The sequence below is a fragment of the Cupressus sempervirens genome, chromosome 1, assembly GCF_028749045.1.
Source record: "Cupressus sempervirens isolate cs-2001-9-10 chromosome 1, ASM2874904v1, whole genome shotgun sequence".
In the NCBI taxonomy this organism is placed as follows: Eukaryota; Viridiplantae; Streptophyta; class Pinopsida; order Cupressales; family Cupressaceae; genus Cupressus; species Cupressus sempervirens.
The window spans coordinates 317,553,744-317,566,097 of NC_143118.1; the positions used below are offsets into that span (position 1 = coordinate 317,553,744).

General features: G+C 33.3%; 1 long non-coding RNA gene across 1 annotated transcript; it reads right to left on the reverse strand.

Annotated features, from left to right (window-relative positions):
• Nucleotides 1-1,476: 1,476 nt before the first annotated feature.
• Nucleotides 1,477-2,910, reverse strand: LOC149577415 (uncharacterized). Its single transcript, XR_016352350.1, has 2 exons — nt 2,677-2,910; nt 1,477-2,018 (listed from the first exon to the last, which is right to left on the reverse strand). It is a non-coding gene; the product is annotated as an uncharacterized LOC149577415 (long non-coding RNA).
• Between the last annotated feature and the right edge of the window lie 9,444 nt (nt 2,911-12,354).

Genomic DNA, 12,354 nt, shown 5'->3' on the forward strand with positions numbered 1-12,354 from the left:
AGAGGGAGGGGGAAGATTGAAAGTTTTATTGTTTGGAATGAGTGGGAAAAGCCATGTAATGCCCTGCTTGAGAACCCAAGAGAAATAACCTAACATGATTCAATATTTATTAAGCTATATTTTTTTAAAGTTTAAACAACACAAAGTAATAATGCCAAAGCAATATACACAAACACAACATTTACACAAATGCTATTACAATACAAATTTTATTTCTTATGGGTTCATTCGCATTGAGTCATGTTTAAGAAAGTTATTAATAAGTTTAAGTCTCAAGTACAATGTCTACGATTAAAATGAATGATAGATACATAATCTCATAAGAGATTACATAAGATCAACTAATATGATGAAGTACAAACAAATAACACCATCCATTGCACATGTCGCAGGGTATGTAATAAAAAATAGTTTATGTTTAATTATATAAAAATAAAAATGGCTCTGTCCACATTTATGTTTTTAGCTAGCTTTTCGGTGTTGCCCATGTGAGTTTGGTGAAATGCCTCTATGTCCTATTTTCTTGAATAGTGTATGTTAAATTATATATAAATAAAAATGGCATATTCATAATAAAAAGTTAAGCATGCTTTATTTAGGGTAGTAATGAGATGATTAACTTATCAAGATAATTCTAGACATTCACTCTCATGAGGGGTGTGTTCATGTGAACCACCACTTAAGAAATATAAACCAATAAATTTAACTCAAAAACTATACAATTGAATCTCTAAATAGCTATAATATTTTGATAATAATTTATAATATTGCTTCATCCTTGTGATATTACGATTATGATATAAGTATGTTATTTTTTATGTTGTACTCATTGACCCACGTTTCATGAGTAGTAGCTCACAAGAAGCTATCTTTTACAAGAATGAATGGAACCCATAGCACTCATTGCATCTAGGTGATGCTCATAGAGATGAAGCACTATGTCTTCCTAGAAGGTTTCTCATCTTATTACTACTCCTATTCGAACATACTCAACCACAAAATTTTATCATTCTTATTTAAAAAATTCTATAATAATTGAATTATTCAAACATCACCATATCTAATGTTACACGTCATAATGGATTTCTTCACCAAAAAGAAAATACATTTTAAAATAAGATATTTAAATATAACTTAATATCAATAAAAATCCAATAATTTTTAAATTTTTTTTGTAGCTTAACTACATTTTTACATAAATCATTCAAATTAAGCTTTCAATCCATCACATAAAAGTACTTCAAATTCTCACTCAAATAGACCTATGAAATTGTACAATTATTAATAAAAGTAAGATGCCTCTTTTTATGAAAAATGAAGATTTTTGAGATACCCACTAATATTATTTTCTACATTTGTAAACGTGGTCAGAGTTTTATTGGTCAGTCCACTTACGTAACATTTCTTTTCCACAAGGCACACCATCAATTTGCTTAAATAGACTAAAGTAGGCAACATGAATTATGACAAATGCCATTAAGGACAGTAAAATATACATCATATTTAGAAAAATGCAGAAGACCGTATTGCTTATGCAGAAATCTACTCTTCTGCAGTGGCCTCAACATTAAGATCAAACTTCCCAAAACCCATATTTTGACTACTTCCAATGCATGGATTTTCTGGCACTAACAAAGTTATTTCATTCTTGTTTGAGCAATAACTTAGAGCACTACCTTTGCCAGTCATGGCAGAAAAATCCTCCAATTGAAAAGAGGGCTTCCATGGAGATGTAAATTTGATAACTCTACCACCATCATTTTGAGATGTGGGTATTTCTCCTGCAGAAGGGAGATTCATTGGCCTCTGTTTGTAAAGCTTTTGCATTGCATGAATTCTTTCTACCACGACAAAAAATTCTTGGACTTAATCTTCATTCTCATCTTCTGCTGGATGTTTTCTACACTTTTCTCCTTCACACCGTCTTTTATCATGCTCTGCAAAATTGTGCTCTTGTTCCTTGCATTCCATGATAATATCTAATATAAGGCTTAACCTTGATGGTTCAAGGGCGTGATCTGAAATGTTGATAAAATTTCAAATATAAGTTAGAATTCTATGATAATATCTAATATTAGGCTTAACCTCGGTGGTTCAAGGGCGTGGTTTGAAATGTTGATAAAATTTAAAATACAAGTTAGAACTTTACAATCTACCAATCTGATGATAAAATCCAATACACTTTCTTATAATAGATCATAAAATATGATTCTAAATACTAATACAATAAATCTGATTAGATTTCCACAATCCATTAGACTTTTCTATCTTTTGCTTCTGGATTTGATTGTGTTCGTTTTTTTAGCATAAAAAATGAACACAATCAAATCCAAAAGCAAAAGATAAAAAAACACTAATACAATAATTCACTTTAATTCAGAAATAAGAACAATCTTTTGAGCATCGAACCCTAAAATCTACCAATCTAACTATAAAATCTAACACAATCTTCTATAATAGACCATAGAATATGATTCCAAAATCCCATAGTTCACTTTTATTCAGAAATATCTTCTGAATATTAATGTTTGCTGAATTTTTCTCCATCATACTGTCTTTGCTCATGCTCTGCAAACTTATCTGTTGTCCCTTGCATTCCATGATAACCATCCAAAACCAGAAAAACAAGATTATAACGGAAGACATAAGAAGGAAAAAAAGGGTGAAAAAACTCACCTCAAACTCACCACAAAGAGAAGTATCTCCATTGCACAACATGGAATTCATGCACACAAATCAGATATGCAAACCATTTATTATTTAGAAAGTGGGGATGTAGAGATTGTGTGGAAACTGATATTATATGAAAAAGGAAAATAATCACACGCGGAAGAAAAACAATGCGGCCTCACATAATTTCTAAAGTTGATGTATTCTGTGAGAAGAATGGCTTTGATTTTACAGGCTGACATTTGTACAAGTAATTGTTTTGCAATTTGTCACATTGATGTCGTCCATCGTACCTTTCTGGTGATGCACGTATGGCGTGGAGAATTTTTAACGAATAAAGCGGGCGTTTAATTGGAGTCTAAACTAAGGCCCCATTTGTTTGTAGGAATAGGAATGGGAAAATTAGAATTGATTCTGTATTCACTGTTTGTTCTATCAAATTAGAATAGGGAATACGGAATTTCATTCTAATTTTACTTCAAAAACAAAGATATGTCCATTTCAAAAAAAAGCTGTTATTGGAATGGCCCATTCTTATTCCACATTATCTTTTTCAAAATTTAACAATTATTTAGAATCCGTTCTCATTTTAGTGCTCGATTATGTCGTTTTCATGCTTTGGCACTCGATTCCGTTGTTTTCATTTTCATTCCAGCGGAATTTGTGGAGGGTTTTTGCTGTGCTCGCATTGTGCAGAACGGTCGACACCATTGTTTCCACAGTTGCCACCGACACTGGTATGATCTCGTTTTAACCAATGAGCCTTCTATGATTGCCTCTGATAGGCTTCTGCTGGTGAGGAGTCACTCCATTGCTGACGAATCCTTCACCGAACAGACTAAATAAACCAATTCACCATTTTATTCGCATATTTAGAAAAATGCCTATGATCTTGGAAATGACCAGGCCTGGGTGAGGGATTTAAATTTCCATTCAATGGATGAAGTGACAGAATGAATGCTATGAGAGGAAATGTAAAAGGGGAAAATAAAATATTAAACATGGTTAAATTTGATATATTTAAATATTAAATAATAAATTGTTGGGTAGTATATATCATTTATTCTTAAAAATATGTGTCATTCTTATATCTATTCTTAGTTAGTTGTAGAAAATATATATTTACATTTCTTTGCAAAAAAAATTAGGATCTTTGATGGGAGAATTAGGATGTGGTATGTAGGTTATTAATAATATTGTTTGTGTGTTTTTTGTTTTTTTGAAGGATAGATGGAATGCCCCTTGAAAATTATTGTTTAAATTCTGGCCATTTAGTATCTGTGAAACTAAATATGAAGAATCGAGCAGGGGATCCAGCTGGTTAATCATATTTGAAAGCTCACCATGTATCTATTCATTAAAAAATGTTGACATAAATTAATTTCAAATAGAATGAAAAAAAAAAATTCTTTACCATAAATTGAAATAATTAACCAAATATAATAATATAGTGAAACAAATAAAATATATTAAATGAATTTAAAAATCAAATTGACGTACAAATCAATTCAGATCAAATTTTACAAATTTCACAATTATATTATTGTGTATAATATTTTTATGTTTATATCTACTCATTAAAAATGTTGACATAAATTAATTTCAAATAGAATGGAAAAAATAAATTAGTTTTTTTTAATAATAAGTTGAAATAATTAACCAAATATAATACTATATTAAAATAAATAATATATATTAATTTAAAAATCAATTTTCCTAAATCTAAGGTGATAGTATCAATTTTGAAAGTATCTGAAATGCTAGAGGGCAAAGGACTATCATGAACTTGGTCCATAACATCCTCATTTTTATCCTCACTCTCCATTTCTTCCTCATATTTCTTCCTCATATTGTTCTCCATATAAATTACTTCTAGTGGCCATGCATTTAGGTCTAGGGCCATAATTTTCCCTCGGATTATTAGATTTAGGCATACCAGGATTGATTAAGGGGTTTTTCTCTCTTAGTCTCATATTCAACTAGTTGATGCCCTTTCTAGAAGTGGTACTAGGGTTTTGAACATCAAGAATTTCAAATTTTTTCTTCTTCATCTTCTTAGCCAAGAAAATGTGGTCCTCAAAAGAATTGGTAGGGGGGAGGAACTTTGGCTAATAATTTTATAGGGTGATAGGCTAAGACTTAGATTTTGAGGGTGAAGGCCTTTGTAAAATTTAAAATGACAAAAAATCAAAGCTTGATCGTACACACAATAATTTTTCCCCTCCTCACATTTCATTCTAATATTCCAGACACAATCCTCAATAGAATGTAATAGGAGAAAAGGGAAGGAAATAAAATATTTGTTTTGGAAGTGATTCAAAATAGGAAAATGATAGTAATAACACACCTTGAATTTTTCGTCCATAGCAACATAGCACATAATGACATAATAAACCATATCCCACAGTTTAGGAATCTTATCCCTTGCAAAACCACTATGGAAGCGGATAGGGGCTTCGTAGAGAGAAAAAAGTTCTTGAGGCTTCTCTAATCCTTAACTCTTGGTTACTTCCTCCATGATTTTCCTTCCATGTACATGCCGGTTACAATAGTTATTAGCTCTTCAGTGATCTCGAAGGAGATCCTATCAATGGTAACCATCCACTTCTTCTAGGAGTCAAAAAATTGCCAAATGACCATCTCGTCATGGCCCTCAATGCTTTCCATGAAGGGAATGAAACCTCCTTCCTTCAAATGAGACCACATTGCTTTGTCCTTCCAAATAAATATCTCAATTCTTGATGGTTCAATTGTTGAATTAGCTCCCTCCATGACCTTGTCATTGTCAAGGTCCACAACTAGCTCTTCTTCCCCTTACTTAAGATCGACCACCATTTCCTTCATCAAACTATTGAAAACCAAAGCTGAACCCTTACACTCCAGGAAATGACACTTCAAATTATGAAAAAAAAAAAGTAAATAAAGGCCACTTAGGTATTATAGCAATTAAGTTACAATAATAATTAGATTGCTAGATCACATTATATCTATGATTTCCTTTTGAAACCCAGTGTCAAGATTTGTATATCCATCTTGGATGACATAAAATATCCTTCCTAATATTTCTTTCAATATCAACTTTCCAATTCCCATCATTTATAATGTTTTTCAAATTTTTAGTAGAGGTAATGCTATAGTAAATAAAAGCCTTCTCCAAATTGATTGCAATCATAACGCGGTCAACTAAAAAAAAAAAATATTTAGTAAAAATAAACCTTGCCAAAATAAGGAGCATTGTGAAAAGACACTTCCTATTGTACATCAAGTTGTACACCATCATTTAAAGGACTCTTTATGGATGAGCGATTTGATCACCTCCAAAAGATCTTCCTCATTTTTCCAGACATTAGCATTCAAGACTTCGTATCCATATCTCGCTAGGCTATCCACTGCCTAGTTTCCTTCCCTATAAACATGATGTATCTTGACATCATCAAAACCACTCAGACTACACTGGGCATCTCTTATGATTGGTATGGCATTCCAACTCATCTTGATATCTCCCTTGGCAACTTTAATGACTATCATAAAATCTCCCTCCATAATCAAATTTTGAATGTCCATGATGCTAGCTAACTCCACTCCCCACAAGAACCTAAGAACTTTATTACTTGAAATTGACCTTACCACATTTTCTAAAATATCCCTCAATATTAGTACCTTGAGCATCTCGAATCATTCCTAGGGGGGGGGGATTCCATTTAGTTTGCAACCTCTTCTTGACCTTAGAATTATTAACTTTCTAAATAACATAGTTGATTTTCCAAACATTTTCCCAATCCCACTTGATTTGTGTTTGTGTGTGTGTCTGGGGCGCGGGAGGTGGGGGGGGGGGGGGTGGAGCGTAGAGGAGGCTTCCATTTCTAGTTTAGGTCCCCCCTAACTTATTCTTCAGTACATTTATGTATAACAACCTCCTAGGGGGGTATACCTATATTTCTAAAGATACGATTATTCCACTCTTTCCATACTTTCTAGCAAACATAGGGGGAATGCCCTTCCAAACCATTTTGATTAGGGGGTGGTTTAAAGGCCTCTGCCATTTGAGGATAAATTGGGAGACAAAATTATGAAAGACCCATGTAATTTGAAGGTTTCTAAGAATAGACTACCAAACTTGAACAGAGTGAGGACAATGAATAAAAAGGTGCGGGATAGACTCTTCATATTGGCAACACAACACACAACTATTGCACATCTCAAAGCCATGCCTCATAAGGTTGCTAATGGTAAGAATGCTATTATGCTTGACCAACCACTAGAAAAAGTTAGCTTTGGGAAGGAATTAGGAATGCGAAACATTTTTCCATTTCAAAGCTCCCTCTACACACAACAAGGACAAATAAGATGATTTTACACTAAATTTGTGTCTCATATTATTTTATCCATCTTTAGAAAGGAAAGAATATGTATCTCCTTCAGGAGAGCGTTTAATTCTTCTAATAGAACTTTATCTATACCGATGAAGTTATTAGTGTTAAAGGTCTTCCACTTGTTGTGATGTATGTAGTGTTTCACCATTTCCCCTATCTTTGTTTCCCCCCTCCTTTTTAGCACAAAAAACTTCATTTCAACTAAGGGGACTTCTCCAATCCATCTATCCTTCCAGAACTGAGTCTAGTTTCCATCACCAATACTTCATCTTATGTGCCTTGTCAAATGTTTCCTTATTTTGATGATATTGTTCCATATCCTTGACCCCACCAACAACCCATGAATAAAGAGAGCCTGGGTAAAAGGGCAGAATTTCAAGTACTTAGCACTCATAATACAACACTAAGGGGTAGAGTTTTGGGCCAGCCTCCAACCAACCTGAATCATGAGGGTTTTAATAATATCTCCAATTCTTCTAAGATTTAGACCTTCTTGAGACTTCGATTTATACACTACATCCCAACTAATGAGGCTTAGCTTTTTCTTTTCCTTTGATACCGTCCAAAGGAAATTTTGTTGCATTATATCAATAGTATCTTTGAACTTGCTAGATATCTTAAATAGGGATAAAAAATAGACAAGAATTCCTTGTAAGGGGGTCAAAAGAAGCTAAAGTTTACCCGTGTTATCAGGACCTTCCCCTTCTAACTTGCCAACTTCTGCTACATCCTCTCCACCACTGTATTCCAGAATTTGTGGGTCACCTCCTTAATTGTAAGGGGAAGATCCAGATAAGTATTAAGGAGTTTGGCATCCTAGCATTGCAACTCCCAGATAATTCTCTACTCAAGATTCATCTTAGTGTTGCTCAAGTATAGCTTACTTTTATGATGATTGATATGTTTCCTTGATACTTCCGCATTCCCATCCAGAGTCATTTTCCAAGGCTTCGCCTCCCTTATGGAAGACATTATGTACAAAAGGGTGTCATCAAAAAGTTGTTGTAGATCCTTAGGAGGGAGGGTCAAAAAAAGTTTAATCCCTATGATTTTTTTGCCAAGATGCCATGGCTAGAAGGTTCCTACCTAGGATCCCAACAACCATGATAAAGAGGTAAGGCAATAACATGTCTCCTTGTCTGTGCCCCAACTCTGCTAGGAAAAAAGGTCTTAGGGAACCATTAAAAAGAACAAAAAATAAAATAGTGTTTTTTATATTTCCCCAATAAGCATGATAAAATTCTTAATCTAAGTAGGTTTCCACAATCCATAATTTAGATCGATGTAGTTTCTAGGATTGATTGTGTATAGAGTCATTTGCATCAATGTTTCAAATCACACTACGATCCATCATCAGGATGATAAGTGTAAGAGAAAGAATAAGTGATTTAAAATTTTGATGCAAAAAACTCTATACACAATCAATCCCAGAAACTACATCGATCTATGATAAAATGCTCTGAAATTTTGAATTTCTGAAGGATTTAAATAAGAAATTCCCTCTACACCTTATCACAAGCCTTAGAAATATCAAGCTTGAGTTCCATAGTAGGATTACCATCTCTTTCCATGGAGTGCATGATGTCATGGGAGGTAATCACAACATCCAAGATTTTCCTCCTAGGTACAAATCAATTTTGGGTCAAGCTAATAGTAGTATTCAAGATCGGTTTCATTCTATTTACCATCGCCTTGGAGAATAAATTATAAATAGTGTTAGAAAGGATTATTAGTTTGGAGTCTTCTAGGTGGGTGGGGTTGCTAATTTTTGGAATCAAGACTATAATAGTCTTTTTCAACTCTCTAAGGATCTTACCATTTTTGATGAAATCTCACATTGCATAAACAAGATCATACTTGATGATCTCCTAGAATCCCTAGAAAAATGTAGGAGGAAAGCCACCTAGTCTAGGGCCTTTGAAGGCTCCCATGGAAAATAATTTCCTCTTTACTTCTTCATCAATCACCTTCCTTACTAGGTCTTAGTTCTATCATCATCAACCATAAAGTGTGGTACCTTGAGGAAGTTTGTCTCAGTCTGGGAGCTAACATGAGTTGTCGAGGGGTTTTATATATCATGAAAATAACTGGTAGTCCACCTCCTTAGGTCCTCCTCTTCATTCATTTCATCATTGTCATTATTGATAAACTTCCTGATAGTGTTTCTCTTTTTATGCCTAGAGGCTGACTGATGAGAAAAGGTTGTATTCCTATCTCCCTCCAAGAGCCATTGAACCCTGGATCTTTGTTTCTAGAATACTTCATCTCTTCCTATCACCTGGTACCATTTCCTCCTCCACCCCTATCCCTATTCATGGGTATCCATTGAGAGATCATCTTCTTCCATTCTCCCTTGTAGTTCCTCTAGCTTACTTTCAATCTCTTTTTTTAAACTATTTGAATACATCTCCAAAGTAATTTTTTCTCAACTTGATAACCTCCCTTCTTATTATTCCAAGCTTCCTAGCTATGAAAAATATAGTCATCCCTTGTATTTTGGTGTTCCACTAGCAGTTAATTTGGTCTCAAGATTGAGGGTGTGAGTGGCACATTATTTCATAGAAGAAGGGTTTCTTCTTATGGTGATTTTTGATAGATCAAGTGAACAAAAACATTGAGCGATTATAGGCAAAACTTATAAATCCCCAGAGGGAAGTAAATAGAAGTATATCCCAACCCATAGAATTGAACACTCTATCAAGTTTCAACTTAATGAGGTTGTTTCCCATCCTATTATTAGACAAGGTGAATTGGACTCCCTGTAGCTCAACATCCATGAGGTCATTAGCACCTAGGAAACCCTCAAGATCATGCATGCCTTTAGAGACATCATCCAGTCCACCCTTTTTACTAAGGGGCATGAGGGGGTATTTAAATCTCCCACACACATGAAATGAACATCCTTCCAATTCTTCATACATTTAGAAGCTTCTTCCCAATGGTAAAGGTGCCCTACCCTTGTGTTTGGAGCATAGAAGTTCTGTAACACCCAATTATTTGCCTCCTCATTGAAGGAAACCACAATGAAGTGTGGGTGGCAATGAAGCTCCACACCAATGAGACTATTAGGGTTCCACATAGTGTAAATCTCCTCTAACATATTAGTGGCTTTACTATAGACATATTTATCTCCTTGACATAAATAATTAAACATTTTTTCAAAATTCTATTTACTCATCTTAACTTCCTAAATGAGAACTATATCTACCTTATGATCCTTGATCATAGATTTCACAAAAAAAAAATTCCTCAAACTATTAAAGACCCTAATATTCCATGAAATAAATTTCATTTCTTACCTCTTTGAGTCTCCTCCAAGTTTCTCTGTGACCTGCTAGCGATGTCCTAAGAGGTCATGTTGGCTCTAACAACCCTTGTTTGAGGCCTTTCTATTATTTTTTCTGAGCTCACAGCAGCCTTTGGTTGGCCATGCCTCTTCCATTTGGGTTCTTTCCACCCCTCATCCATCCCTAAAGGGATGAAAATAATATAGGATGGGGATTCCATCTTAAAGGGAAGTTGGAGTTCAATACAAGGAATATTGATTGTGAGAGTTCTCAATGATGAGGAGAAAGTTGACCCTTTATCACACATCCCCTCCCGTACCTCCTCAAGATGGACATGTTTCATCTTGTTCTCAATATTCCAAGGCACCCATACCTCAATAGCCTATGTTGTCCTTTCTTCAGTAGCCTCCATCAAAAAACCTCTTACCTCAAAGAGGTCACAAGCCTTGATCATCCTTTCCTCCAGAGGCTCCATCAAAACTTCTCCTTCCTCCAAGAGGTTGTATGGCTCCTTGTTGAATTATTTTGAGATAGCTTTATCTATTTGAACTTATCCTTCCACAGGTTCAATCATAACTTCTCCTTCCTCCAAGAGGTCGCATGGTTCCTTGTTGAGTACTTTTGATATAGCCATATCTATTTGAAAAGATGATATCTAACAAATAATTTGAACAAAGGTCAAATATGTGTAAAATGTAAAGAGGAAAATGAGAAACTAATAGGTCACACCTTGATGCACCTTAGGAGGGCAATGTAGTGTGAGACTTAAAAATTGTCCACCAAGAAGCCAAGTGTCATGGTTCATTTATATATTGGCCTTGAGCCACCTGTAGATATATATCTAACATAGAAAATAATATTTTTTAATTTATTTTTTAAATTATGATGAAATAGGTTCCTAATAGCTATAAAAATGCATTAATGGTAGATGCATTCAAAATAAGAGGTTTATCAAGTTCTATAGAGATACTTTAGCATTAAACAAAGTCAACACTAAACAAAGAATTGGAATTTAGCAAAAAAAAACTTTGTTACTTCTTATAACTATATGACATTCAATGTCTGGTCACACTACTGGTCCCATTTCCACATAGAGTATCAAATCAATATGCACATATTCAATGATGTGGTATATATCTAATATCTTTAGATTTGATAAAATTGATCCCTAATAATAACCATATTGACCATACTTTCCAAGAAATGTCTAATCGTAATATATAATATAATTATGTGACATCCTTGCATTAAATAAGACCAAATAGCCAACCTTATAAAGGTCATAGTCTAGAGTGATGGGGACAAGTTGTACTGGCCTCTCCACTTATAAAAACAAATGTTATACTAGCCTCTCACCTTTAAAAATAATTTCTAAAGTTTGAGTTCAATTAAATTTAAAATTAGTTGGCAGTGATAAGAATATCTAGGTTTCAATAAATTGTAATTGCCCATCTAATATTAATCTTCAACATAAAGAACTACAATTTTCAAAAGTAGTTTTATTTATTGGTAAAAATATGAATATTCAAAATAATATCTTGAATATAACAAAGTAGAAGACTTTTAATATCTATGGCGTAAAAGGAGATTTATGAATTTAAAAAAATTCTAATTTTAAAATGATTTGACAAAAACTCAAACACAATCAAATTAGAAATAAAAATAACATTACAAATGGATTGTGGAAATGTAATATTGTTAATTTGAACTTGTTATTTTTCTAAAATATTTATCATTTGAACTTTATTTTAATAATAATTTCTTTTACATTCTCGATTTTTCCTTCTTAAAAAAATCAATCTTATACATTACATATCTAACTTAAATATCATTATATCTCATTTTAAAATATCTTATGAAATATAATTCTATTATCAATAAAAATTAGTCAAGATTGTTTTTCTAAATGTTTTAAATCACACATTAATCTATCAAACCAAAATAATAGACATATAAAAAATGTATTATCAATAATATACAAATGATCTTGGTTATAAATATCAAATACTAATAACTTGACTCTT